This window comes from Notolabrus celidotus, chromosome 24 (assembly GCF_009762535.1).
Source record: "Notolabrus celidotus isolate fNotCel1 chromosome 24, fNotCel1.pri, whole genome shotgun sequence".
Classification (NCBI taxonomy): domain Eukaryota; kingdom Metazoa; phylum Chordata; class Actinopteri; order Labriformes; family Labridae; genus Notolabrus; species Notolabrus celidotus.
In genome coordinates this window covers 1349508-1377134 of record NC_048295.1, presented here as the reverse complement: position 1 = coordinate 1377134, position 27627 = coordinate 1349508, and the positions used below count along the sequence as shown (strand labels likewise).

The 27627-nt window shown below is 43.6% G+C and overlaps 1 protein-coding gene across 1 annotated transcript in view; it reads left to right on the top strand.

The window, feature by feature from the left end:
* Positions 1 to 27627, top strand: part of zeb2b (zinc finger E-box binding homeobox 2b) — a 381554-nt gene that overhangs the window by 6808 nt on the left and 347119 nt on the right. Inside the window, exons 5-6 of the mRNA XM_034677852.1 lie at positions 13546 to 13717; positions 27430 to 27579. The gene's annotated coding sequence lies outside the window, so the exon portion shown is untranslated. The remainder of the gene's footprint in view (positions 1 to 13545; positions 13718 to 27429; positions 27580 to 27627) is intronic.

Genomic DNA, 27627 nt, shown 5'->3' with positions numbered 1-27627 from the left:
TTTGTCCCGCTGCTCTTCCTCAGCGTCTTGGTCACTGTCCTCGTTGGCCTGAAGCTTTTCTGTGCACTTCTGCAGGTCTTCATGAGCTGCCTGCAGCTGCACAATCAGCTCTGATGTATCTTTCTCCTGGCTCTGGGTGACTTGGTCTGCTGTGGAAACATGAGCAGCAGTAGTGCTTTGCCTCATGAATCTCTGCCTCATCATTTGTCGCTTCAGTTCAGAGGCTGCAGCTCTGTTGTTGGCATTTTGCAGGTCAAAGTGAGCCCGATCCAGCTGGATCTTCATCTCTCCTGCTTGTTTCTCTGCAGCGACGTGTCGGAGGTAATGCAGATGATGAGCTTCCTCAAGCTGCTCTTTCAGGCGAGCGTTTTCTGCCTTCAGCTGAGACAGTTCGTCCTCCTTCACGGAGGACTCAGGCTGCCAGCCGTCGTCTCTCATGTTGCTGTTTGCTGTCTCCATGTTTCTGCACCTCCTCTGATTTCTGTTTCTTCTGTCCATTGCTTTAGATTAACTAGAAGCGTCTGGATGTAAGAGTTTAGTGGATAGGTTTGTGAATGCTCTGAAGGCTGTGCAAAGTACCGACTGGTAGTTAGACTACTTGAAGTGGTGATGACGATCTGGTTGAGACCTCTGGTTTATAGTCTGCAGTAAGCCTGATGTCACGGTCCAACTTTGTGACGCTGTGTTCTAGAATAAGATCAAAGCCGTTCCCCTGTCAACCAGAGGACACATCAGTGTTTTGATTCAAAACACAGTGGCCATGCACATTTATTATTTACAGTTTTTTGCACAAACTCGGCTCCAAACAGCAAAATCTGGGGAGCAGGAAGTCTTGCAGAAATGCAAAAAAGCTGCAGTTCCTCCAGTGTCCACTTGAGGTTGTCTCCACAAGCCATGAATCCCCATTAACACCCATGTTAAAATGCCATTTACATCAGAATCAAACATGTGGGATTTTTTATTTTGTAATACATTGGTGTTGTAGATATTATAGCCAAGAGTTCTGCATACATTTGCATAATAATGCATTGTGTGCATTGCATTGTGTTACTTTGCATCGCTCTGCAGGACACTGCAGGAAACAGTGCTTTGCGTTGCATGCTTACAGGACATGATCAAATATGTTGATAGTTTCAGATAGTTGTAAAATAACTCTGCAGGAAGACATTTGACAGCTAACTTCCCCTTTTAACCCTCTTCAGCTAATCTAACCACCTGATAGTGTTTGATTTTTAAGTCAGGGATATAAACAAACATCTTGGACACATTTGAGTGAGTCTGAATGTTCTTCAGCCTGAGAAATGTTGAGTAATAACGGTAGCTGCTGTCTGACAGTGCCTCATGTTAGAAGATATGTTTTATGTCATGCAACATGGCCTAATGTCCCTCCAGATTCCTGCTATCCCATGTCTTTTAGGTACAAACATTAAAATTGATGCAACAGAGAGAGGAGGGAATCAGAGAGGACAGAGAGAGGAAGTATGTAAGAGTAAAGAAAAAGCAGGAGTGGGAGGACAGAGAGAAAAGAAGAAGAGGAGGGGTAGAGGGAAACAAACGACGTGATGTATAGAGAGTTGTAGGACAGATTGAAGTAAACGACGTGAGAGTAAATAAAGCAGAGAGAGAGAAATCATACATGCATGATGTTTATTAAGTCGGGGATAAATGAGATGTTGCAGCAGCTGGCTGGACGATAAAGCTAAACATTAAAAATAAAGAGATGATTTCTTTAAAGGATTAATAGCACTCTGAAGTCATTGATGATCACTCACTGAAGACTTCATTATTCCAATTAATGGGCCCCTCCGCTACTTGACCCGACCGTCAGAATTAGTGGCGAGGAACCTTTAAGTCAGATGGATGAACTGCCACCGCCGCGCCGGCTAATTGGCAGCCACAATCAAGAGCGAATATGTATCAGGAGAAGAAGAAGAGCCTGAATATATTAGCAGAATAAGAGAAGAAGAAGAAAAATGAGGCTGTAAGCAACATGGCAGCACCAACTGTCTGGATGTCAGGGCTGGAAAAATGGTGATGGGGTGGAAGAGATGGAGGAAAAAATGATGAAGAAATCAAAGAGAGCAGAGATAATGTTTCTGAGGAGGGATCAGAGTTTCAGCTTCTTTATTTTCAGTGTTTATTTTGGTTTAAACTTTGCATTTATGAACATAACTTACCGAGGCTGATCTCAGTGTCAGAGGGATGTCAACAATACGCTTCCAGAAAATATTGTGCAGAACGTTTCTCCACAAAAAGGGAAACAAAAGCTGCAAGTTAAACGTAGTGCAGGAATTAGAAAAATGCAAGAAGACGTCAGACTCAAGTGGGAAACTCTGAGCATCAGAAGTGACATAAAGGCCCAGTTATTTAATTCTGATCAGCTGCATGCTCTGCAGATTCCTTTAAATGCAGAAAGGCCTCATGACAGTTTAGAGGAATGTGTCTGCACGGACACTCGAGTCTATCTTCCTTATAATGTCAGCCACATGTCTTTCACACAGCTCATTTTAGCTGCTCCAAGCAGAGAAATACAACATAACACACCTGCTGCGACAGTCAGATCCCTGCTCTGTCTGAGGTGTAGGCGTAGAGTCGATACTCCCGGTGTGGGCGGTGCATTCAGGGCCCTCGGGGGGGCTGTAGGAGCAGAGATGAACGGGGCCCAGGTGAGCTGTGCTGCGTGAAGACGCAAGCTTGTTTCCCTGCTAGAGCAAACATAAGCGATGGCCTCTCCGTGTCCTCACATCGATTTTCTCTTTCAGGGGAGAAAAGGGATAAAAGATGGCGCCGCTCTCTTTTTTTCATGCATCAGCCAAGTCGGGCATAAAATAGTCCGTTTGGATGGGTGATCATGAACTGGCAGCAACGGGGAAGTTTACCAGAGCTAAATGGATGCCCTGACTGCACTTTTTATCTGCTGTTACCGCCGTAATTTATGCTAATAATATCCGCAGATGAGAAATGGGCCTCCTCGCAGGGTGTTTACATCGCCCATATGACTCTGAGAAAACAGGAGTTTAAGCGCTGCAGGGGGGGAAACTGTATCTCCCCCTCGGGCTGATTGGAAAAGGTGATTCATCCGAGGTCGTTCACAGTTTCAGTGAGCTTTAGCTTTCATTACAGGCATCGCTCGAGTAGATTCTAATGCTCAGAGGCCCGCTCTGCTGCCATGTTGTTCTTCTCTGCAGGGGCTGTCTGATACACCGTGTTGCTTATATCAACAGCTCTGTTTGTGGTCCAGCTGAGGTGCATTTTAGGCTTCTCTGTTTCCTGTCTTCTTCTGTCTTAAGAAGTTCAGATTTATTTCCACTTGTATAAGTGCTCTCTATAACCAGGTGTAGAAGTGCAGCATGGATGTGTCATACCTTCATCTCTTTGTGAGGTGATGGTGAGTGCAGCAGGTGATAAAACATGCAGCTTTCTCCTCTTTGAGCTGCCCACACACGATGCAAACAACATCCACCTGAACGTACACTCCTCTCCTCTTTTTATCTATAAATACATCTCCTGTAAGAGTATAGAGACTTCTCTGCATTGTGTAGTGTATAAATATGACTGCACTCGACCACAAATGAATGCACTTAACTTTTTCTGTGATTTTTCCTGCATATTTTATCTCATAAATAACAAATAATAACTCAAAGAATCAACTCAAAATTAAAAAATGTAATGCAAATGGTAAATTTCCCTCATGCCGTGCAGAACAAGTCCTGACTGTCAAACAAAAGCATGATTTTTGGAGCACTTGTGCATATTTTTTTTAATCATCACAGAGTTCTTGCTTCATTCAACAATCTCTGAGGCTCCTGCACATAAACTTGGTCCCTCTTCCTCCCCTTTAACTGGTGACAGCAGACAGAGAGCTAGTTAAGATCATTTACATCCTGGCCATCAAGAGTTTGAGATGGCTCATTAGCCTCTAGCATGTAGATAAAGCTCCAAATTGACAAGTGCAAAGTATGGGCTGCTCCTTCAATTTGGGGGAGAACAGGAGGAGGAGGAGGTGGTGAGATTGATGGCGCTACAACCTCTCTGCTCTGCAGTCGCTCCCCCAGAAGTGCCGCCACTCTCTGCGGTCGTTCGTCGGCCGAGAGAGAACGCTGCGTCCTGATTCAAAGGCCGAATGTGCTCAAACTGCAACAACTCAGTGATTAATGAACCTGTCAAAAAGTTCACTCCTCCACTTGAAGCTCTCCTTCTTTTATTTTTATTGAACCTTTTTTTTCCTAAATGTTTAACCAAACTAATTTATTCTCATTATGCACACCGCCTACTTCTGCCCCCTCCCCTCCCCGCTCTCCTTAAACCTTTTGGTGCAGATTAACGTAACAAAAAGTCTATTAATTAATGTTTTGTGGCTTTTAATTCCTGCCGAGGATGCCAGGATCTCGTTGCAGCTGCCTGTCGAGGCCCGTCACTGCTGAACCCGTGCCAGGGAAGTGCAGATGTAATTCTGTTATCTCTCGCTTAGTCGTTTACGCAAATTAATTTGAACAATTAGCCCTCTACCGGCCCTTTCATGAATCATGCAAGAGAAGCTGCCAAAAAATTAATACTCAGATTTCCAGTTCAGAGCGAGATAGCTGCCATCTTTGGGGATGAAATGATTCACCTGCTGTGGAACGAAAGGACACAGATGAAGGGATTTTTAAAAAATCACACGAGTACGATTGATTTAATTTAATGATGAAATTCAGTCTTTCTGGAAGTTTAAATCCCCTGTGTGCTACGTTAACATCACCTGTGTTTGGTCTTTACTGAACAGAGGTTTATCACAGGATACTTTGCAAACACTGAGGTGCCTTTAAAGGAAACTATCATCAGTAAGCGATCATTACAGCTAATAAAAGCAAAGACATAACCGTAAAATAAACACAAGCATGGCTGCAAAAACTTGCAGCATGTTGAATAAGGATTTCTGTGCAGAGATCTCTTCATATCATGTGTGAAAAGAACGGCTGCACGATTAGTTGATGCATTTTAAACATTACAAGCTTCCTTTTCTGATAGAGACAAAAACAGCATTGTTATAAAGTCCTGCAGCTCTGCAGAGATGATCTCATCTTCAAGTTTCGTTCACCAGTAACATGGATATTTAATTTGACTAATCGATAAATCCCAAGGTCAGAAAACAAATCAGTCCTTGCAGGTTGACGTCCACATGCATGTGCTTGTTTACATCTGGGTAGTGGAGCTTTAAAGCGTTATGACAGTAGTCTTGAACCGGTGCAACAGCCCCAGCTTGTGGTGGGTGATTGCATTACAGCTTAGACTCAACATATGACTCAAATTCAGGCCAACTATTAAAGAAATAGGAAGTGTAAACACAGGACTGAGGGATGTAATCCTTCCAGGAGAGGAAAGAAAAGTAGATTAAATTCATGTGAAATCCTTGAAACAGATCATGTTATAGATAGCAAACAGATTGAGTCTATTTAAAGGTTGTGACTTCAGATGTAGTGAAAAGAAAAGAAGCAGTCGTGATGTTAAAAATGAGATGCTTTCCCTCAGTGAGCCAGCAGGGGGCGTCTTCCCTCTACCTCTGAGCCTCTCCTGCCTTCACACTCACCTCCTGTCCTGGCAGCAGTACACTCAGGCCTCTCTTGGACTTCAGCTGCAGCGAGTGTGTGTGTGTGTGTGTGTGTGTGTGTGTGTGTGTGTGTGTGTGTGTGTGTGTGTGTGTGTGTGTGTGTCATTAATAGCTGCCTTTCAAGCCGTCAGCCCTAACGAGCTGATTGCAAACGGAAACCGAGGCTCTGAAATGTAACTGAATAAGCAGATTCTTGCTTTCACTCAAAGGAGGGGAGGGCGAGATGACACCCGCGCCCCCGCCTCGTCTTCATCTTTAAAACACCGGGGCAGGCTGACCGCATTTTTAAAAAACAGAGCCCATTAAGCCTGAAGAAGAAGAGCTGGAATCCATGCGACATGCTCAATAATGACATATAATTTTGTGACAGTTATGTGTTCTTACGCAAATGTATGAGCCGGGGCCCCTCCCCTTTAAGTGCCCGCTAACTTGATTGTGCTGGTGTGTTTCTTCAGCTGTGTGTTTAATGTCCATTAAGAGTTGAGACGCGGTGACTGAGGAATGTAATGGTGTCCTGCAGAAGAAGCCTGTGTGTGTTTCTTTTCCTGTTACAGACTCTTAAAGGAACAATTTACTGGAAAACACTGATCATCGATTACACATCTGATCAGTTAGTTACCCACCTGTGATGAATACTGGACCCTGATTGGACAAAACCCTGCAGCATCTGTGTTTAACTCTCTGCAGGGATCACACATGTCATACCAGAGGAGTCATTTCACCTCTGCCTGTTGACACTGTGGCAAAACAGTAGCTTCAGTTAGCATGCTAATGAAATGTGAAAGACCCAGAGTAAATAAAGTACCAAATTAAATGCATTTTTAGGTTTAATAAATCACAGCTGAGCTTGAATCTGCTTCTGCACAGCCTCAGCGACACCCACCCGTCCAGGTAGAGTGGCTGCAACTGCATCATCATCTCATTATTACCACACACACCAGCTCTCCGGCTCTTCTCATCGACTGTAATCGCCTTAATGCAAAAAGCTGATGAAGTTGCCAAGGCGCCGAGTGCTCTGCCGCAGCCCTGTCCTCTTTTTTGTGTGTGTGTTTTTTTGTAATGGCGCTGTCATAACCGCTCTGCTCCGTCTGGGCCTAAGTGAATCTGAGGCGCCATCTTTTAAACGAGGCTAACAAATGAACACGTTTTCCCCCCATCAAACGGCTCGTGACAGTGATGCATGGGCTTCCAGATGAGCTCTGAAAAACTGATGGATCTGCGACGGTACAAGCGCTTAGATAAACTAATGCATGTAATTACGTTTTCCATTCCCTCTCCATTGCAAGGCATCTTATTACAATATCATTAGTTGAAATGGCCGGCAAAAAAATTATATACTTTGCAAATTTCTCTCCTCTTCTCCCTCCTTTCTCTCCCGTCTGTTTTTTTGTGCCATGTGGGGTAATTACTGGAAGTTGATTTCTTTGACTGGAATAAAAACGAATTCAATTTGTTTGCTTCTCGGAGAAGACATTATCGGGCGTCTCTGTGTAAGTGTTGGTAATTGTTGGAAGTCTTATTCACCGCCGTCGTGGATAAGGAGGCCGTGGAGTCGAGTTGGAGATGCCCTGTGCGGGTAGAGACACATTCAGGAGGTAGAGGTCAATTGAGTGAGATTTAGGCCTGGTTCTTATCCCATTTTTTATAATTGATTCCGGTTCTTATCATACTCTCTCATCGATTCTGTCATATTGCATGAGCTGGAAGAGAACCAAAGTAGCTCTTTGTGGAAATCACAAAAACATCTTCACATTCTGCAAATAAACACAGCTTCATGTTGCAAAATGCAGCAGAGCTTCACAGCTTAAATATCTTAAAATGAACGCACTTGTTTGAAGAAGCATCCTTCTGATGGTGCAAAACTCCTGTTTTTATTCAGGCTTACTTGTTCTGCATGTTGGCCTACGATTGGTTGTATTGACGTCGTTCTTAAAATCTATCAATGGTCCAGCTTGAGGAGCATCCTCCTTTCACGCTTAGTGTTGCATTATCAAGCCTTGTGACTCTGCATCCACTTGTCAGAGTGGATCATAGAGAGGACCGGGATCTGCAGACGTGCCGCTCACCCCTGACTTGTGCTGCACGATTAACGATGCCTAATATAAAAATATATCTCAGCACATTAAACCTCTGTGTTGTGATACTTATCACATCATCTGATTCTTGCCAACACGCTGCCCTATACTCCAGCTGTAGCAAAAACTGTGTGTGTGTGTGAGTGTGTGTGAGTGTGTGTGTTTGTGTGTGTGTCTAGCACCTTTAAGTGTGTTTATGCATGCATATTGAATCTCTCACTCCCTCGCTCTAATAAATACTCTCTCTCTCTGCCCCTGTTGGAGTGGGCCCTGCAACAGCTGTGTGATGTGCATGTGTGAGTGTGTGTGTGAGGGTCTATGCATCCATGTACATTTGACTGTGTGTGTGTACTTGTTAGTGTCTGTATGTTAAAACATGCACACTCTGTGAGTGTGTAACGTTGTTGTTCTGTGCTGCAGCTGTGCAGAGCCTCTCTCCCTCTCTCCCTCTCTCTCTCTCCCTGCGTGTGTGTGATGTCGTGGAGGAGCGAGGGCTCATGTTGGAGGCAGTAGTGGAGCTCATTAGGGAGGTACCAGGGGAGCTCTGCTGCTGCAACCCCCAGCTCCCAGTGCTCCTCTCTGGGTCGGCCGCGCCGCCTGGCCGAGCCCTCAGCCGCAGCCCTTCATCTGCACACATCACACTGAAGGCTGTGAGCGGCACAGTGGCAATATGCTGTCATACGCTGGGTGACGGCTGCACTTCACACCAGCGACAGGCTCGTCTGTTTCACATTCTGACCAGGGTTTGTGCAGGAATTCAGGAAAAAAAACCTCCATGAGGTGTTAAAATGCATACAATGTTTATTAAGTTGGCACTAAATATTATTTTCATTCATCTTTTAATTTGACAAGATTCTCATTTCATTCAGTTTTCTTGTCAAATGAAATCCTGTGAAATGCTGATTTCTTTTATAACTGGTTTGCATCCACATGAAGCAGCAGAGATAAGAATATCATCATGTTTAAGAGGCTGCACATTTACACATTCGACCATCAGTGAATCAGGTTTCTCCTTTATCAATGTGGAAGAAGAAGGGACATATTTTAGTGAGGGATGCAAACTACAAGCTGCATTAGAGATTAAGATTATCAAATTATTCTAACATCACAGAAACATATTTTCCTAAACTAAAGCCAACATTTTAGATTCCTCCTGCTTCATCTAAAATCTATATTTCTGCAGTTTTGGGATAAACCGTGTCCACACTCTGTTGCAGTAATCTGATCAGATCCACTGCTCGTCTTCAATGGAGAGACTTGATGTTCCATCTTTAATTCACTTCTAATCTTTTGCAAATGTGAGAAAGTCCAAACAGGACATGAACAGATTCAAAACTACAGCGTTCTCTCATTCTTCTATCTCCACCGTTTTCTTCTTTATCTCACGAGCCAGAGAACTGATGCACATCGTCATTGTGTTTCAGTGATGTCATGCGGTATCATTGGCTGTGAAACAACATGACGCAAGTGTGAAACATTCGGATATTAATGAGCTCCACAAAATGTAATATGAACCGGGTTTTCAGCTTCAGGTTTTGGTGGACAGTTAGCTGACCGACTCGGTTGTTTCTGCAGGATTCTGAGAGCAGTAGGAGTGTAATAAATAATAATTAGTGTAATACGATTTAAAGATATAAAGTTTAATCTTGGAAACAAACAAAGAAAATTTTATCTATTTGGTCTAAGGTGCAAAATGCCCCCAAAATGAAAAAATAAAAGCTTTCTTAAATAATAAAGATTAATAATCTACAGAGAGGAATTAAGATAAAGGACGACCTCTCTGTCAGAATAATTAAAGCTTCCATAAATCATCCTCAAGGTTTCTGAAGAATTGATTCAGAAGTTTCTGACTTATTTACTTCAAACCCAACATTTATTTTTAAAGGGTGACTCCATTTTCCCTTCAAACATCTCTTAATCTAAAAAACCAGCTTAACAAATAATAAAAACATTGAAACATAACAGACTGAACTGGAAGCCCCCCCCTCTCTTTGACAAATGAGACTCTCATTGGACAATTATCGTTTTCGGGATCGCAAACGTGCGAACAGAATTTGTCACTGTCACTTTGTGTGTTTAAGGGCATATTAATCAAGTGATTAATTGCCACATATTACCCACCGAACGCGGCCTGTGTTCCCCATTCAAGAGCTCCTCTGCCTCTGAGCGTGATGGTTAATGATGACGTTTTGTTTGCAGAGGGCTGAGCGTGTTTGTTCGTGTTTAGCGGCAGGTCTGAGGGCAGTTCACAGGAGATTAGGACATCTTTGGTGTTTAAGATGAAGAGGGGAGAACATTTATTTACCTAGATTGAAGAACTTGGAGTTGCATTTTATTCTAAGAGTATTTTCCCTCATGCATTTGATTAATCCACATTTTTTGAGCAGGAATATAAAGCCATGCATTTAACATCTCTGCAGAGTACATTTTGATGCAGTTTGTCTTGAATCTCAAGTATCCTGTTTTTATTTTAAAGCTGTAGTCGATCAAGGCTGTTTGTGTCTATTTCGGATGTGTACAGCACCAGTTGTCAGTCACAGTTTTGCCTCCTGGTTTGATGAAATTTGATCTTATGTAACTGTGAAATTACTCCTCAAGGGCTTTACTCCTTAATTGTAAATCTTTAAGAATAACTCTGTAACTCCAGCTTCATTTGTCTCTTAGGTATGAGGTCTCATCCTCACCTGACATCCTCACAGGACAGCTCCCCTCCCAGTATCTTCTTCTGCAACTTTTAATTTGCTTTCATTATGCAAAATCATAAATAATATGAATTAATATAAGTAATATATCTCTGCAGTTGTAGCTGGTTAACTACTTTTTGTATTTACCTGCAGAAGCCAGCAATTACAATGCATATGGCAGGTATCAGGTGCTAATTTAATTCCCTGGCAAGAGAATAAAATCACAAATATCATGACAAATTATTTAAGAGAAAAAAGAGCTAAAATAATACACATGAAGGTAAATCCTGCACATTTTGCTGCTTATTTTCTAATATTTTTAGGATTAAAACGTCACAAAAATTCTTATTTATTAAATGCATGTGCTGCTGTACAAAGAAGCACATGCATTGAATAACAAACATCCTCCTGACTCATTCTTCTGTATTTTTCTATAATGAAATACACAACATCTCATGCAGCAGGAGGACTCTACATTCACAGACATTTCTATCGCTCTGGTTGTGTTTTGAAAATGCACCAGTGCTCTAATTATACACTAGAGGGAGCTAAGCTAATGTGTGATGTGAGCGTGTGCAGCAGGCCTCCTCTCTCTCTCTCTCTGTCTTTCTCTCTCTTCACACATATGTCAACACACACACTCTTCAGTTTTTCTGCTCCAGTTCAAAAAACAATCCTAATTGGGCCTTTTTGCTCTCCTCCAACTCTGCGGGAAAAGACACGTATGTCTTCTCTCAACCTCCACTCTTAGATGCACTATTTAGTTTTGACAAATGTGATGTTTCAGTTAAATTGTTAATGGTGCTACAGGACTCTGCAAGCCAGACATCAAAGGGCATACATTAATACATACGGCTCATGTTATTTCTTGTTCTGTTTAGTCTCCCGGGGAGAGGAATCCTCCGTGTTAAAGTCAAAGAGATCCTCCTGTTTTCTTTTTCCCTGCCGTTAATAAACCCTGATATTTCTTTTCCTAAAGGTAAAGCACCTCGGCACGCAAATGAGCAGGGAAAATGAGGGATCTGAAAACGAGGGGGCCGAGCCGGATGATCCGCCAACGTTAAGAGGCGCGCTTTGAAGAAAATTCCATCAAAGGAAAAACAATAAGTGAAGCAGTGTGTGTGTGTGTGTGTGGAAAGCCGGTGTTAAATACCTCGAGTTGTTCAGAAATGCTCAAAATCTCAATTGGCTCCGTTAACTGGCATCTGGAGAACAATGAGTTGAATCTGTTAGGGGTTTATAAAAGGCTTTTAGTGTTTCCATCTACTTCCATATGCTGTTGCATGATTGCTTTGCATCTTCATATTAGGCTGCACACCTTGTTTCCTCCCCGCTGAGGCTGCATGAAGAACCTAACGAGGGGAAATGTGTTTGAGTTTGGTTTCTGATGTTTGAACAGCGCTGTGAGGCGAGCTTGATTTACGGCGGGGCTGGCAGCTAGGAGAGAGGACACAGAACCTACGAGAGGGGAATCAAATGCTCCTCGTGTTTGGTATTGAGATATATCTGTCCATGTTTATTAGACTTCACTGCTACAATTAGAGGTACAAAGCTGCTGAAGGCTCTCAGGTAATTTTCAAACCACACATAGATTTATTTATTCTAACAAACAGAAGATCATTAAGCTCTTCAAACTGCAGCAGATATCACATGGAGAGAGGCGGCAAGCTGAGCTGCTGTGTTCATGATACAAGAGGTTTTATCTGCACATGTCCTCCACTCATAATGACCTTTAACCTTTTAGTTAAATTCAGGGAAATCATTCGAGTTGCAGTTTAAGAATCAGGACGTTGAGCTGAGCTGCTACTACAGATATTCACCCAGGTGTTAGGTTAGGATATCTTCAGTTTTAATGTGTGTGTGATTTAACTAGAGGCTGAACTAACTGCAGATGTTTCCTCCTGTCATAAAGAAATAAAACTGTGATTCAAATTTTTTTTAAAGCAGTCTACATTTAAAAATCAGGACTTCAGGATGGGCTCTAAGCTGAGCTGCTGCTACCTTATTTTGGCTTGTTTCTCTCTTTACCTCCAGATGTCACATGACTAAAATCTTGTGTGTTAGGACGGAATCATCCAAGGTTAATCATTTATATTAACACAGATTTTAACACATTCCTGTATCAATCATTGTCCTGCAGGATATTTAATTTGTTCTCTTTGGACTTAAAGTATTAACCTCTCGTTTACCGATGAAGTCCAAACTTTAAGTTTAAAAACCTTGTCGACAAAACGTTTCTCCTTTCAGTAAAATCAATTTGCACGAAGCCAGTCATCAGCACCGTGGAGAGATAAAGGGAGAGAAAAGCAGCTTCCTGCCTCTTGTTTAGCAGATGTGTGGAGGAGCTGAAGACATGTTGGTTTCTGACATTTTCCCCAACCTGCTGTGACACAAATAGACTCACTGTCACATGATGTATAGTCAACGATACATCAGAGAGCAGGGAGAGCGCCTGTCGACTGAGAGGAGCAGGAGGCTTTTATAAGGCTGACTGAGAATCTTATAGGTGTGTTAGCGTCTCATTCTGCAACTAAACTCTTCATGGACAGGTTTTAGATGCTGTTTTGATTTACTTAATGTCCCTGAAGAGATGAAGATAGCTTTTATAAAATCAAACAACAAGAAATAGAGCATCATGTTGGATGTTTTCTGCACCTTTAAGAAATGTTAAATGTCCCTAAAATCTACAAATGAAGACATTTCAGATCCTGCATATCTTTTTTAATAAATGTGTGTTATGTGGCTTAAAAAATCTCTCTGATGAATAAATTTTTTAAGGTTTTAGCAGCTCATATGTGCAGGTTATGATTTCCTTATTAGGATAAAAAACTGATAAGAAAAAGACTCTTGTGCCCTTGGTTGCTGTTTGTCAATATTTGCATTCAATTTAAGTATTTAATTTAAACCTTGTGGATCTTTAGAGTCAGTTTAGGTTATGCAAAAGCCTCAGACAGGATAATAAAGAACATCAGGACACTTGATATTCGCTAAAGTTAACCTGAAAATGAATTTAATAATTGTTTATGTGCAAAAAGAGCCTGCAGTCTGCTAGTTTCTGCATGAAATAAAAACTAATGCAACATCCTTTGCATATTTGTTTCTGCAGCAGGAGCATGCCGTGACATTTGAATAGAAAATATTGTGCAGAAGTTGCTGCCTCTGTACTTTGATAACGTTTCTGTCTCTCTGTTTTCAGTCCCTGTCTCCTGGAGCGCTGTCCTCTGAGGTAAAGAGGCTCTTCCTTGTCCGGCTCGTCTTCCTCCTCTGAGGTCAGCGACATCCTGCAAGCCGTATCACCTCCTCCACCCGCTGCCACGAACACAATCGTCTCACCAACAAGCCTGCCACTCTGAGCATCTCTTAACCAGGTGAGACACAGTCGACCTCCCCTCTCCACCTCTGCATCCTCTCAGTGACAGAAAGGAGAGCTCTTTGTGTTCCCGTCGATCGTGTTTGGCATTTTATGTTGTAAAATCTCAGACCTCACCGCGGCGCCGCGGGCCGTTTCCCGTCAGGTCTGAGCCGCTGCAGACGTTGACGGGGGCCAGGTAGAGGTGGAGCTGTCAGCGCTGATTTGTCAGGCCTTCACTCAGAGGTAGAGCTGCAGCTTCAGTGAAGTCTGCTCTCACTGAGACGCACATTCAGAAGCCATTTGTCTCCTCGGTGCTGTCCAAACAAAGAGAGCCTCCTGAAGAGGTCATTTACTGCCGTCGAGGTGCATCACCTTCAGGAGGAGACGACACTGCTAACACTGAGCATCCCGTACATGACATAAAGCCTTCAAAATGCAGTTTTGGCTCTTCTTAGTTGCACAAACGCTCTTCATAAATGAGAAGCAGAATAATAAAGACTTCCTTGAAAGTCGACATGCCTAAACTTCTGCAACACCTCCAGTATTCTTCATGTTCAGTATTCTTATTGTGGTGATTTTAATGCTTCGTTCTGCAGCTTTGCGTGTTTGCTGCAGCTGAGCGAGGTCTTTAAAATGTGCACTTAAGACGCCAGAGACACTGTTTGGTTGTGTTTACCAGAAACAGCTGATCTGTGTTACTTTACACTAACAGCAGCCAGCGAGATGAGTTTGTTTTGGATGGAGGTCGTATATTTTAGTGTTTGGATTGCTCTCTAAGTTGTGATTGGAGTCCATACTTGACTTGAGAAAATAATTCGGGCAAACAGGGTGAGTCATGGGATCTCGTGGGAATGTGAAGCTCCTCCGTTACAGCATCAAAATAAATGTTTTACACGTGAGACATTTTGGAAAACAAATGTGTCTGCTGTTTTTTACCCCGTTGGCGTCTGTTCCAGCGACTCTGGGATCCGTGCTGTAACCTTTTTTAGCCGCTCAGTCGCCTCTCCCCTCTCCTGCGCCTGATTTCCCCAAAGTGCCGTGTTTTATGTGTGCTTTTCTTTGGAACTGGTGAGGTCGAGAGGAGCAGAGACGGGCGTCCGAGGGAGACGTGGGAGAATGAAATGAGGTGGCTGTTTATTCTCCCCGCCAAAGCCACATACCTTTTTAGAGTGGCTTTGGAGCGCGGCCTAAAACAACACCAGAGGCCGTGTACACAAATTGCACGTCTCGTTCTGAGGAAAAGGAGGAGTGAGAGGATGGGAGAGAGAGTTCCTGGTGAAAAGAAGATGTTTCATCAAAAATCGACATTTTAGGAGTACTTTAACAGATTATAAAATCCTCTAAATGCTGCTTTTAAACCCTTTTCTCATCCATTTCTGTCCTACCTTTGGGCAGAGTTCATGTGGAGGGCACTGAGATTATACAACATCACTTTAAGAGCTCATGTTTCATCTTACAGAGGAAACCGGCTCTGACTATGATAGATTACAGCGAGGAAGAATTGTCCTAATTGAAATGAATATCATAATTTTTCTCTCCTGGTATTTTTCTTGTCTGCCCTCGAAACCAGACAAATAAGAGCAGAGCCATGTCGTGTTCACGCTGCAGTAATAATAACAGAGGTATTAGTGATAAATGCTACACCCGAGCTGAGGTTCTGGGATCTCAGGGGGGAAATAACAGCCAGCTGAAATGATGGGGAGACCCGATCCAACAGAAATATTTAGAAAAATTAACGGCGAGCTACAACCTTTAAACGCCTATTAACCCTTTCATGCATGAGGCGTTAAATCACATCAGTAATATTTATCTTTAAAACCTAGAAACAAGTCGGCGGTGACAGAAACATCTCTCTTTATTCTGAAGGAGTGATGATGTGTTCACTGCGGCGACACAACGACACAACACGACTGCTCACCTTATAAATACAGACTGGAAACATCATGGAGGACAATATATGATTGGAAAATGAATTTAAAAACATTCTAGGATCTTATTAAGCTGAAAAAAGTTCTTATTTAATACAAGAAATGTAACAGTCAGGCTGGAGACATACTAGAAGTTTCACCTTGCGCTCACGTATCCTGCAGATGCATCCTTTTGTTCCTGGGCTGCAGAGGATGCATCGTGTTCATCCTTTATGCTCCAAAAAATCTTAAGATTCATGTCACTATAAAAGCTAATACAATTGAATCAGTACCAGTGCCTTGCAGGTGCACCACATAGAGTTCAGGAGGAGGTACTGCACCTCTCCATCACTGATTTCTGCCTCTTGGTTCTTCTCCTCCTCGTGAATATTCAGCTCCAGTTTGCGACACCTTTCTGTTTGTGATTCTTTTCATCAGATTCTCTCCTTCCTGAAGAGAACACACACAGGCATCCTGTCGTGTTTACCTTCCCTGAGCTCTGCTTTTCTCTGCAGCCTTCTTATTAATTTCATGTCTGGCTTATTTATTATCCAGCTTGTCTCAGTATTATCTCTGCTGCAGCAATGAAAGTCTATTATTCTTATTATTATTGTGACTTATTCTTATTTACTCACGTAACCTCAGGAAAAAGTGACAGTTCCTGGAGTGTTTACTCATGAGTGTAGTGTGTGAGCTGTGATCCGACCTCCTCTCCTCGCCCCCCTCCTCTCCCCTCCCTTCATGTGACTGAGCGCCTGGACCCTGATGGGGGCAGGAAGGGGTCAGCATGAAGCAGGAAATGGGGGTTCCTCTGCGCCAGAATCATGATGACCAGCGGCCTGGAAAGCATACAGACATCCATCATGCTGGTCCCTATCTTTGACGGGTGTGAATCGATGTCCACAGTGTGTGAGCAGGAGTGTAGTTTGTGTTTTGGGGTTTTTGAAGAGCTGATTTCTGTAATTACAAACTTCAAATTTCCAGTTGAGAGAGGAGAGAGGAGAGGTTTGTGTTTGGTGATTGTGTGTGGAAAGGTGGCTCATGGTTCCTTGGAGAGATGAGACCCAATATTCCCTGTGTGTACGGCCGTGTGTGTGTGTAGGCTCAGTATTGTTTGGCAGTCAAACATGACATTAGTGGTGCTGCGGGCTTTGACACACCCCAGCTGCACTTTGTGTGAGAACGCAGGTTTGCGACTATTTTGGATTTTCCGTCCAGTCTGCGGTGAGCTGAGGCGTAATCACACAGCCGTAGCAGAGCCCTGGTTATTTATTCTTCTCCCTGACAAACACACACACACACACACACTCAGGAATATTCAAAGTTAGAAGATGAAACATGGAGCTACAAGAACAACAAGGGAAAAAAAATCATGCACAAGTGCCCAAAGGCCGTGCAGAGGCGGCCACAGCTGCCGGCTGGTCGAGCAGGCTGCCTGCTCCCAGGCTGTGCAGATGTTGGGACCCTGAAGCACATTAACGTACCTCTTAACCCCCCACCCCCACCCTGATTCAGCTCCCATCATGCTCTCACAGCCGTCTGGGAGAGATGCACACTCACATATGTACAAACATGTGCACACACACGCTCACACACTAAGAGAGGAATGTGAGTGACTTCTGTTTTCAGGGAAAGATGTTAGAGAGTTGTGCAGTGAAACTATAGAAACTATAAGTTAGTTCTCTTTAGCTGCAGATTTTATTCATGTATATAATCTTTAAATGACCCTTGAACTCAGTGCATGCCATTACAGCTCAGGCTGATGAGATCCAGCTCTGATTTCATGATTGAGTTTTCGAGATTGTCTGAAATCTAAAAGTTTTGTTTGCAGAGGTCACACGTATGCAGTCAGAGAAATATGTAAATGTCTTTGTGAAGCAGACGACTCAGGCGACTCAGCCTGCAGAAGAAAAACAGAGTCTGCCCAAACGGGGCGTGATGCAGAGGCAAAGCACCAGGGCGGGCAAACAGCCATGAATTCCCTGATGCTTCCTGCCAGCGTGGAGATAGGCCCCGCCAACTGCCCAAATCCAGAGCGAGTCCTCATTCCTCCAAACCGCTAAAGCCTCTCCCAATGTCAAGTGGCATTTATTAAATACACGGAGAGGAGGATGTTTTCATGCGAGTGTCCCCGGTGATCTGTGTGGTCCAAGCCAGAGTGCCAAACCCGTCTTTCTCCTCCATCTTAGCCGCTTCTTCCCGCCGGTTTTGACGCCGGTCCAGATTTGCGGTAATCCCTCTCAGGCCTGCACAAGTCTCAGGTACACCTTGCGAGCGAACAAATGTCTGATAACGCACGTGGTGGACTGGAAACAATAAATAAGCCATTAGAAGAAGAGGGAATACCTCCGGGGGATCCATTCAAGTCTTCCAAAGAGACGTTTCATGCCACACTCTAAGGACTTGAGAGGATTTGGGTGCAAATTTGTTCTTTTTGCTTCGTCTTTTGTGTTTTGGCGAGGGGGGTAGAGTAGGGTGGCATCTTCTCCACCCGCCCAGTGGAATCATGGGTGGTAAAGCTTTCCCAGCTAGAATCACAGCAGTAGAAAGAGTCGGGGTCTCCTCGGGGGCCTCAGATTATTTCTGTTTTCTACATGTTAGGGCCCTCTGAAGTCACCGGATCTTATTTTTCTGTTCCACCGCAATCTGCCTGCACAGATGATACCGGCTACAGACCCCGAGTCAACCGCTTATTGTTCATTTTGGCTACAGCTGTCCAGCAATCCCAAGAACATGGGAGTTCATATCCAAGGATAATCTGTTTTCATGTTTAATACCGTATCTCGGGTGGATGGGAGGGTTTTTTATGTCGAAGAATAGAAGTGGTGGAAAAAAAAAAGAAGAGAGGGGAGGGCTGTGGAGGAAGCAAGCTTTGGAAAACACCAGCCCTTAATCCTTGGGTGACCACTGGCGAGGCCCGGATGAGCGTGGACTGGAATACTTTTCAAACTAGCGAGGCCGTCCTTTTGTCTTTCCTCCATGCCGGAGCACATGAAGCAGAGCGGCGGGGGCGAGGCGGGGCGACATGAGAAGCTACATTTATCAGTTCACAGTTTCAGAGGATATTGCAAATCAATTTATTAGATTATGAGGCCTGCTTTGAGCTCTGCTTTTTCTCCCCCCCCTCCTCCTCTCCTCTGCCTTCAAATGTAATATTTTAAAGAAAACTCTATTTCCAGATTATAGAGCACTTTATCGCAGAACAAGGAAGTATAAATTCTGGCCCAGACATCCTAAATCCTATTTTCTCTGTCTTTGGTTTTACAGTAACGTGGCTTCATCTTCTCAAGGACGTTGATATAATGGAGTTTGTTCTGCTTTGGTCTGTTTCAGCCACTTTAACCTTACAGACATGGATTCCTGTAAAAGCACAAACAAGTCACTAAACACTCATATCTTAGGCATTTAACTTCCACATGACTGTGTCTATTTTTTTATAGAGTCTAGAAGCATCCTTCATTTTTAAAACCTTGCAGTGCAACAAATATAAGTCTGAGCTTTGAGCTGCAGACTCTGAAACATGCACTGTAACTTTGAGACATGTTGTTTCCTCCTGCATGCTTCCTCTTAGTTTCAGCAACAACTGTCCTTCATAAATTTAAAGTTATTTTTCTCTTAAGTTGCAAAGACAGAACATCCTGCCCTCATCTTTATGCCTTAAATTTAATTGGTTGAAATCTGGGACTCGGTCTTTGACTTGCAGAGCCTTGTGCTACCTGCAGGAGAATCAGCTTTGTTGTGCTGCTTCAAGGGATGCATGCAGAGAAATTGAGGGTTGCATATTGATTTTAAAATTGGAAAATGAGTGATTAATTTGAGATGTTTAGTTTGATGGTTTTAGCACCTCTACTGTTCCTTTTTTTATGCTTTAACCTGCAGAAATATCCAGAATCGTTTTTTGAGATCGAGCTGTTTCTTCTGCAGAATCATGATTGGCATTCCCATCCAGTGCATCCATCCCTCTGTTTGACGTTTCACTTTAACAACATGCATAAACAGTTTGAAGACACTTGGGGGGGGAAAACTCAACTTGGCGAGGACTCCTCCGCTGGTGACGGTTTGTGCGGCGGCCCATATAAAGTATAAAGTGTAATAACACGACTCCGTAATTAATCTTCCAGCGAGTGATCCAATTATCCAATTGAAGCTGCAGTTTGTGAACGCTGGTCTTGTTATGTTGGAAGATAAAGCTCGGACTTCTCCAAACACCAATGAGACTCTCTCTTAAATAGCATTATCCATGTTTGGAGACGCTTTCTTAACGGGGATTTTTCAAAGCGGCTCCGGCGTCCCTGCTATGAAAAAGATAATTCACAATGGTAATCAGCGCCTCTCGTGTTGGGATGACTTAGACTAAGACCCTTGAGGGGGAGCCCCTCTCTCTCTCTCTCTCTCTCTGCTGACGGGTGTCCTCTTTTTGGATCACCATTCATCTAATACTGGGATTAATGGGAGTGATGGTTTGAGTCGTCATATCCAGAGCCAGATGAATTTAACGTAAGATGTTCCCAAGAGCTAGAAGCATCCAATCAGTGAGATATTAATGTAAGAAGAAGAGTTCTCAGGTAGGACAGGACTGAAGCAGAGTTTTCTCTCAGAGTTAATTTTTGCACTCTTTATTAAATACTCAGATACCCTGATACTTCAAAGTATAAACAACAACAATGAAAGGTTGCAAAGCTTCCTTTATCAAGAGAGATATGCATGCATGCAACACCTCACTCTCTTTTTGTGTTTTCAATCCAAGAAATCAAGGAAAAAAAGTAGGGTACAATTATTAAGCACATAAGATAAAAGAGTTGCATTATTTAATGATGCATCTTACCTTCAGTGCATCCTATTTCTGAAAAAATGTCAGAACCAAAACCAGATTTAGCTTCTCTGGCCAAGTATAAACGTTTAATTTATTCATGCAAGCCTTAGGACGACAACAGTGCAATGCAATTCCTTTGTAAATATTTGTTTAGTTAGAAGTAAGTGCTGCAAGTTTATTGCAAAGTTTGGTCAAATTAAAATATTTTGCACCTAAATTAGTCGACAGAAAGCGTCAAATTACTTTCAGCAGCTGCTTTTTTAAAGACTTTACCTTCTCAGTAATATATTTATGAAACATGTGAGGTGAGATTTATTGTTTTTGTTTTATTATCAAACCCTGGAGATGAAATTAAACCTTAAAACACAAATCTTATCCCAAAAGAATCATTAGTTATTTCATTATGAAGTACAGTAAGCTCAAAATTCAGAGGATAAACTCTTCCACTGATTGATAGATATCTACTGTCCTGCAGGAGCAAATATAACTCAGTAAAATGCATGAATTACTGTAATAAATAACCATCCTCCTCATCGAACACAACAAAAACACGCTGAGGAAGAGGGGATGTTTCAGCGTCTCAGCGTCTCAAACACAGACAGACCCACAGCAGCTGCACGCGAGCACAGCCTCTTCTCTCTGAATCACAGAGTGTCTGCTGGTTTGTGTGTACCTGTCACTTTTTATCCTATTAAAGCCAAAGACCTGCAGAAGAGAGACAGTCCCCTGCTGCTTCTGTTTATCCAAAACACTTCTGCTAATGGACTGAGACTCGAATCAAATCTGACCCCGAGAATGAGAGCGAGCATTACCAAAAACAATACCACAATCCGCTTTTTTTTCCCCTCCCTCGCTAATTTGCAGCACAAAGCCGCTTTCCATTTGGTGAAGTCTTTTTATTTTGGAGGAAGAAGAGGGCGAAACAAAAACTCTGATCACACCAGATCTGAATTTTAAGGTGGATTCTATAGATCCAGACCTCAGAGAGCCTCTGTTTGCTGTCTGTTTTGCATCTTCAGATTTTTAAATGCAGCTGTGTCTCACAAATCAATTTTTTACATCACATATTTGACTCATCTTGACTTTCTCTACAAAATACAGTCGACTCTCTTCAATACGAGCTACTATTAAAGCCACTGTTTGCAAAACTCTGTCATACGACCGCTTATTCAAACTTCTGATCCTCTTGGTCTTTTTCTGACCCTTGACCTTCTTTGAAACCTCGCTCTGCTGCAGAAACAGAGAACATGCAAGCTTTAGATTTTGCATATTTGTCCGTTCTTCTCATGCTTTATGCAGCCATCTTCTCTCCATCTTTGTTTATCTCCTTCATCCTCATCATGCAGGTGTTAGATGTCTAATAATCAGTAATGTAGGGTTCATGTTTGTTTGGCTTTAGTTGATTTGAGAAAGCCTTCATGCGATCTGGTGCAGGAGTTACTCGTGTCTCTTTCTGCTTTATTTTCAGCCTGTCAGCCTCTTGAATGTGAAATAACCTCAAATGAAGCTCCTGCAAGCGTATCCAAAACCCAAACACGTCCGTTAAAGTCTCGACTGTCCACCTTAAGAGGAAGTGCAAAGAGAAAACACAAGAAGAAGGAGGGGAAGCAGAGGAGAGTAAAAACAACAAAAAAAAAGGAATCAGAGCTGTTGAAAAGGACGTTATTAGCTTGGTCGCGGTCGGAGCCCATTTGCGTCCATTTGCATCTGTGCTGAAACCTGCAGCTGAGAGCATCTCGGCGATGCATAATGACCGGTTGTCACAACAACACGGGAGGTGGCCCCGCCGGCAAAATGACGGCCCTGTCACTCCTCCGCTGAGACGAAACGCTGGCAACCTGTAATTCCCCTCGCAGAGCTGCTTCCTTCCTGCCCGCCGCCTGGTTAAATGGCACTTTTGAAGGAAGTAAATCTACAAAGTTGTGTTTAATAACGACGCCAGAGCCAAATGTTTGACGGGGTGAGGTGTGTTTGCAGGGGGGTGTGGAGCGAGAGGCTCACGGGGTTAAGAGGGATTTGTCATTTGTTTGTGCTCGCAGGCCTTAATCTGTTCATTGAAACGGCCCATCTTTTCAGCTAGCTGCGCTCAAAGTAAATGAAACACAATTATAGAGCGCGGGTAGGCAAGGTGGGACACCGCCGGCTCAGGGAGGAGGGGGTATCGATGCTGGATCCCCTCTGATTCTGGACTCTAATGTGGTCGTTGCACTGTTTTTTCAAAGCACTCAGTCTTTCAGAGTGCGTGTCGAGGGAATCGGTGGGTGTTTATATGCAGAAATAAGATGTAAAGATACTCTGCAGTGGTTGCAATATGAACTCAATACAGAGGTGATACAAGAGGAAATGATTAACAAGACTTTAAATGAGGCAGAACATAAACTTCAGCAACATGCAAGAAGTCCACACAGCAGAATTGCACTCTCACAGATTTGAAATTTGTCTGAGTGGACCTGTTCATCTTTAAAACTATTTTTGCAAGGCATAGAAGAGATCTGATGAGATGCATGCTCCAAAAGGAATAAAAATAAAGCTTGCAAAATCAGGAAATGATTATTAAAAAAGCTGCTTATGTCTAAAAATGTTCACAATGACTGAAGAAACATACTCTTCCTTTGTTTTTAGTCTCAAACCAAGTTTCTGAAGTCTGTTTTCACCTTATTGTCGCAGCTTTCTGTTTTTCTGCAGAAGCTTCCTCACTTTGTCTGTCTTAAAACATTACATGGATACTATTGAACACCAAAACAATGAAGGATGCATGATTTTAAGACATGTAGGATTGATAAATGAAGTATCAGGGAGCTAGTTTAGCTCTGCAGGCCCTCGTGCACGGAGGATACAGTTGTAGTCACACTGGTCGAAGGATCGATCCTCATCTCTTTCTCAAGAAACAAGCTGCAGGATTTAAAATCAACCTTTTTCTTTTCTACTGTTTGCACCGTGTCACTCTCATGAAACTTATTTCCCTGTGCATATGCATTCAGTGTCATGATATGTGTGTGACTAGCTTTCTCTGTTTTCACCACCTAGCCTCATAAAGCCCGCTGAAGTACCAACAATCTCCTCACATGATCCTTTCCCGCGCTGTATAAGCATGCTAATAGAAGGCCTTTCTACTGGTGCAGCACTCTTCATCCTCTGTGTGCATCATGTGAAGACGTCTAACATATTTCACACAGATGAGCCGCTCAGCAGGGAGCCGCAGATCTGCAGCTCGGTCGTGATCTACCGAACTCTTCCTCTCTGTTTCCCTCACTCTTTGTTTACTCTCACACTGAGTTAGTGATGGGCGCCGCAGCCCCTCCTCCTCCTCCTCCTCCTCCTCTTCCTCCTCCCCCTCCCCTTTCCCACCCACCACCTCATTACCTCCTCTACCTGATGGGCCCACTCCTCTTCTCCTCCCTCTCCACTTTTTATTTATATATTTATCTATTCTACCCCGGCTTTGCGGGTTACCGTTTTTAATATCATCGGTGAAACATGATTATTACCTCTTAATGCCCAAATTACGGGGGCATTCTTTTTGTCATCCTCGCCGTTGCATTTTTCCCGCGTAGCACCCCGTGGCAGGAACATCTTTATCTCCCCATGTGCTCCTAGTTTTAAAACCTTTACCCCCGCTGTTTGAAAAATATTTCTCATTTTCCTCCCCCATGGCGTGGAGAAATCCCCATAGGCGAACCATTAGTGATCTTTCTGCCTTTCCCAAACACTTATTACTATCACCCGCACTCCTTGAGCTGCCTCATTGGCTTTTGGTAAATTATGCAAATAAGGTGATGTTCGAACATATAGTTTTGCTGTTTTTCTGCAACTGCGCAAGTTTGCACAGCCTTCCACCGAGCAGCCGCGGCACCATTAAAGTGACTGAGCACGTCAGCAAGATTTATGCATCAGTGACAAATTATAATGCTCTGTCGCTAATTTCCCCGCTGCTTCTTCTTCCTCGCACAGGTTTAGTTATGTGTTTGCCTTTTGGGGAGGCCTTCGGTTGTGAGTTTTAGTGTTTTTTTATTTTTTTTTCCTCCTTGCATATCAATGTGTCACTTGAATTCACATCTGCAGAGACAGGAGGCTGCAACCCAAGCGAGTCAGCTCGAGTGTTTGACTCATTACAGACGAGAGAAAGTCTATTCTGGAGTTTCACTTTTCTTTCAGAGATTGTTGGAGTGACTTTGAAGCTGCAGATGGACGGACGGGGAGGGGGAATGTTTCAGCGGAGGACTTAACGTGATAAAGTAGATGCTAATGTACAGTCAGTTTGTGCATTCAGATATTTTAACACAGGAAACAATGAAGTGTCTTTTGTTACCTGTACCTGCACACCTTTATGAAGGTGAGCTCATCTTTAATACAAGCTTCACCGACTCATACTGTTGTTCACCTTCTCACTGAATGCAATAGAATATTTTAAGTTTTGTGCTTTATTTAGATTTTTAATGCATCATGAAAACTAGTTTTTGCATGGTGATAAATGTGCATTCTCTCTTTAAATGAAGATATTAAAATAACAAAAGGTTTTGAGGTGGAGTGCATGCAGTAGAGATCTTCCTGAGGCTTGCTTTCGACGATTTCCAATCCTCCAAATCATCACACGGCATGTCGTTGTTTCAGATCATGCTGTCAGACTCTGAGTGCAGAACCACATCAGTGTGCCGGATCTTTCCGTCACAGAGGGGTGTTCCCTCTCACCACCAATGATCCCCACTCCAAACGTTCCTGATAAGCCTTCAGATTCAGATCAGTGTTTTCAGCGGTGACGTCACGTTTCCGTCCAAACACCAAACACAGACTCGCAAACTCCAAACTACAGTTCTGACTTCTGACTAGCGAGAGTGTTTGTCTGACACCCCGAGGACGAGAGCTCTCTGAATGTCAGCGGACGCCTGCCTTCAACTTCCCATGAAGAAGAAAACGATAAGCAGGGAGCCGGTTGGAGACGCTCGGTCGGCACAGTACATTGTGATAATGACATTTGGGGAGGGATAGTGTTGCAAAGCTGTTAAGCTCTTTCATTGCACCAAGAAGATTAGTCGACGAGATGGGGCTGAATGACAGCGAAGGTAGCGTCCCCAGCCTCGCCTGCCGAGGACTTGGCATGCAGAGGTCCGTTAAAAGCCAAGCGCTTACTTTACACTGAGGACCAATTGTCCTTCACTCGCAAAGTATCACAAACCCCCACAAAGCAAGGGCATTCTGTTGTTTGTGTCGCTTTCATGTGGACGGATTTACCACTGATTTCTACTTCTGCGCTCGTTTTTTACCTTTCATTTTTATTCCTTCTCTTCTGTGGATGACTTTCAGCAAACGATCTGCCTCCGTAAAGCTTCTGTTTTCCCATCATGCCCCAGCACAGAGGTTTTCACACATCCAGAGTCTGGTGAGGCTTGTCTGTATTTAGTTTATCTACTCACCCAACCCACGCTCAAACCCCAGTTGGTTGCAAAGTCGCCACATTAGGCCTTGTTTGACCGCACCAAAGCAAGACGCAGGAACTCTGGACAGCTTGTCCTATTATCTGGGACAGCGGCCTGCCATGCCTTTAACTCTTTGTCACATTGCCTATTCCCATTATAAGCCTTCAGGGAGCAGGGGGCCGCCCGCCTGCATCCTAAGTGTATGTGTGTATACATCAACGCGTGTGTTGGTCCGCGGTTTTAACCCGACTTTCCCCACAGGCTCCTGGAAACACTTTGTCCATCTCTTGATGCTCTCTCTCCGCCCACGCAGGAGTCATTTTTATTTATTATCTCCTCTGACAGCGGAGGGAATGACGGGGAGTCAGTGAAAGTGTTTTGTCAGTTCTTAAGTGTCTGACAATCCGAATGAAGTTTAGCATGTGAAGAACAAGAGGGCGTCCCCATTTTTTATTTATTTTCCTGCTGATGGAAAGACGAGGACGGGCCACAGAGAGATGGAAATGACAGACGGTCGCTGAAGCCACCAGTGTATTAAACAAGTCTTCTCTCTGTCATGGTGGAGGGCTGGATGCTGTGGCGTTAGGTGGGGAGGTACGGGAGGGAGGGGTGGGAGTAAGTGCGCTGACCTCCAGCTCGTGGCCCCGCTGGTTCCCCTGGCGGTTGCAGCCCTGATGAAACACGCAGGCTGCCAAAGTGACAGGAAGTCATCTCGGGAGGGGATCTGACTCAAACATGGCGGCTCCTGGACTGTCAGCTCCTACACCTCCTCTCTCCCCTCCTCCTCTCTGATCTGTTCATCAATTTTTCAAATAAGAGCAAACACTCGGACTGTAAAGGCGAGACGTTTTAATCTAGATGACGTCTGTGAGTAAACTGGGGGTCAACTTCATCCCTGTTCAATTTAAGTCATTGAAATATCATCAAACAAGCGTAGTCACCTTCAGTTTAGCATTTTGGTAGTCGCCATCTTGTCTTTTTGTATCCAGAGGTGAACATATTTTGTTGAGCTTGCTGCAGCGCCCCCCACAGGCCTGGAGTACTTGTGGTAATCTGCATTTTTCTGTCTTCCTGTGTTTGATTTTGCATCTTTTATGCATTTGCATCAAATCAAAACTAACAGGTTGTGTTGTTGATGTTTACGAAGGGAATACAACGCCTTCAACAAACAGAGTCGCCCCCTGCTGGTCTTTTAGGAGAGTACAGGTTACAGACACTCCCTCAGAGGCCTTACTTCTTAAACCAAGTGTCCTCTGCTCCAAGTGTAAATCACATAAATGTTTGTGTGTCTCAGAAATGTAAAGGTTTGTGTGCAGATTGATTGTTTCAGGGTTAAGACTACACATCTCCTTGGATTCTCTCCAGAACAGTTAATGAAATATTCATGCAAGTCTGGACGTTCTTGATGCTTCACCTCTGTCCTCACTGACCCAAACATGCTGCAGATTGATGTGTTTATTTGTTAATTTTGCTCTCCTTCAGTCTCTGCAGAGTCCGACCGTCTTATAAGGTGGTTGTGTTTGCTTGTCTTTAGCCGAGAGGACACATCTGTCCAAGGGTGATGTTTAGTCACAGTCTCTCTCTGAATTCCCAGGTGTGAGCTCACGCTGAGGCTGAGGCCCCGAGTGCCGCCAGGACGCCGCGGTGTGCGTCTTCGAAAACCAGCGTGCTGTGTTGAGTTTGGAGGGTACAGTGAGAGGAGAGAGCGGAGTTACGTGATGAGAGTCTGCAGGAACACACTGAGGTGAGTTTCAAGATCACACTTTGATGTTAGACTTGATCTTGCATGCAC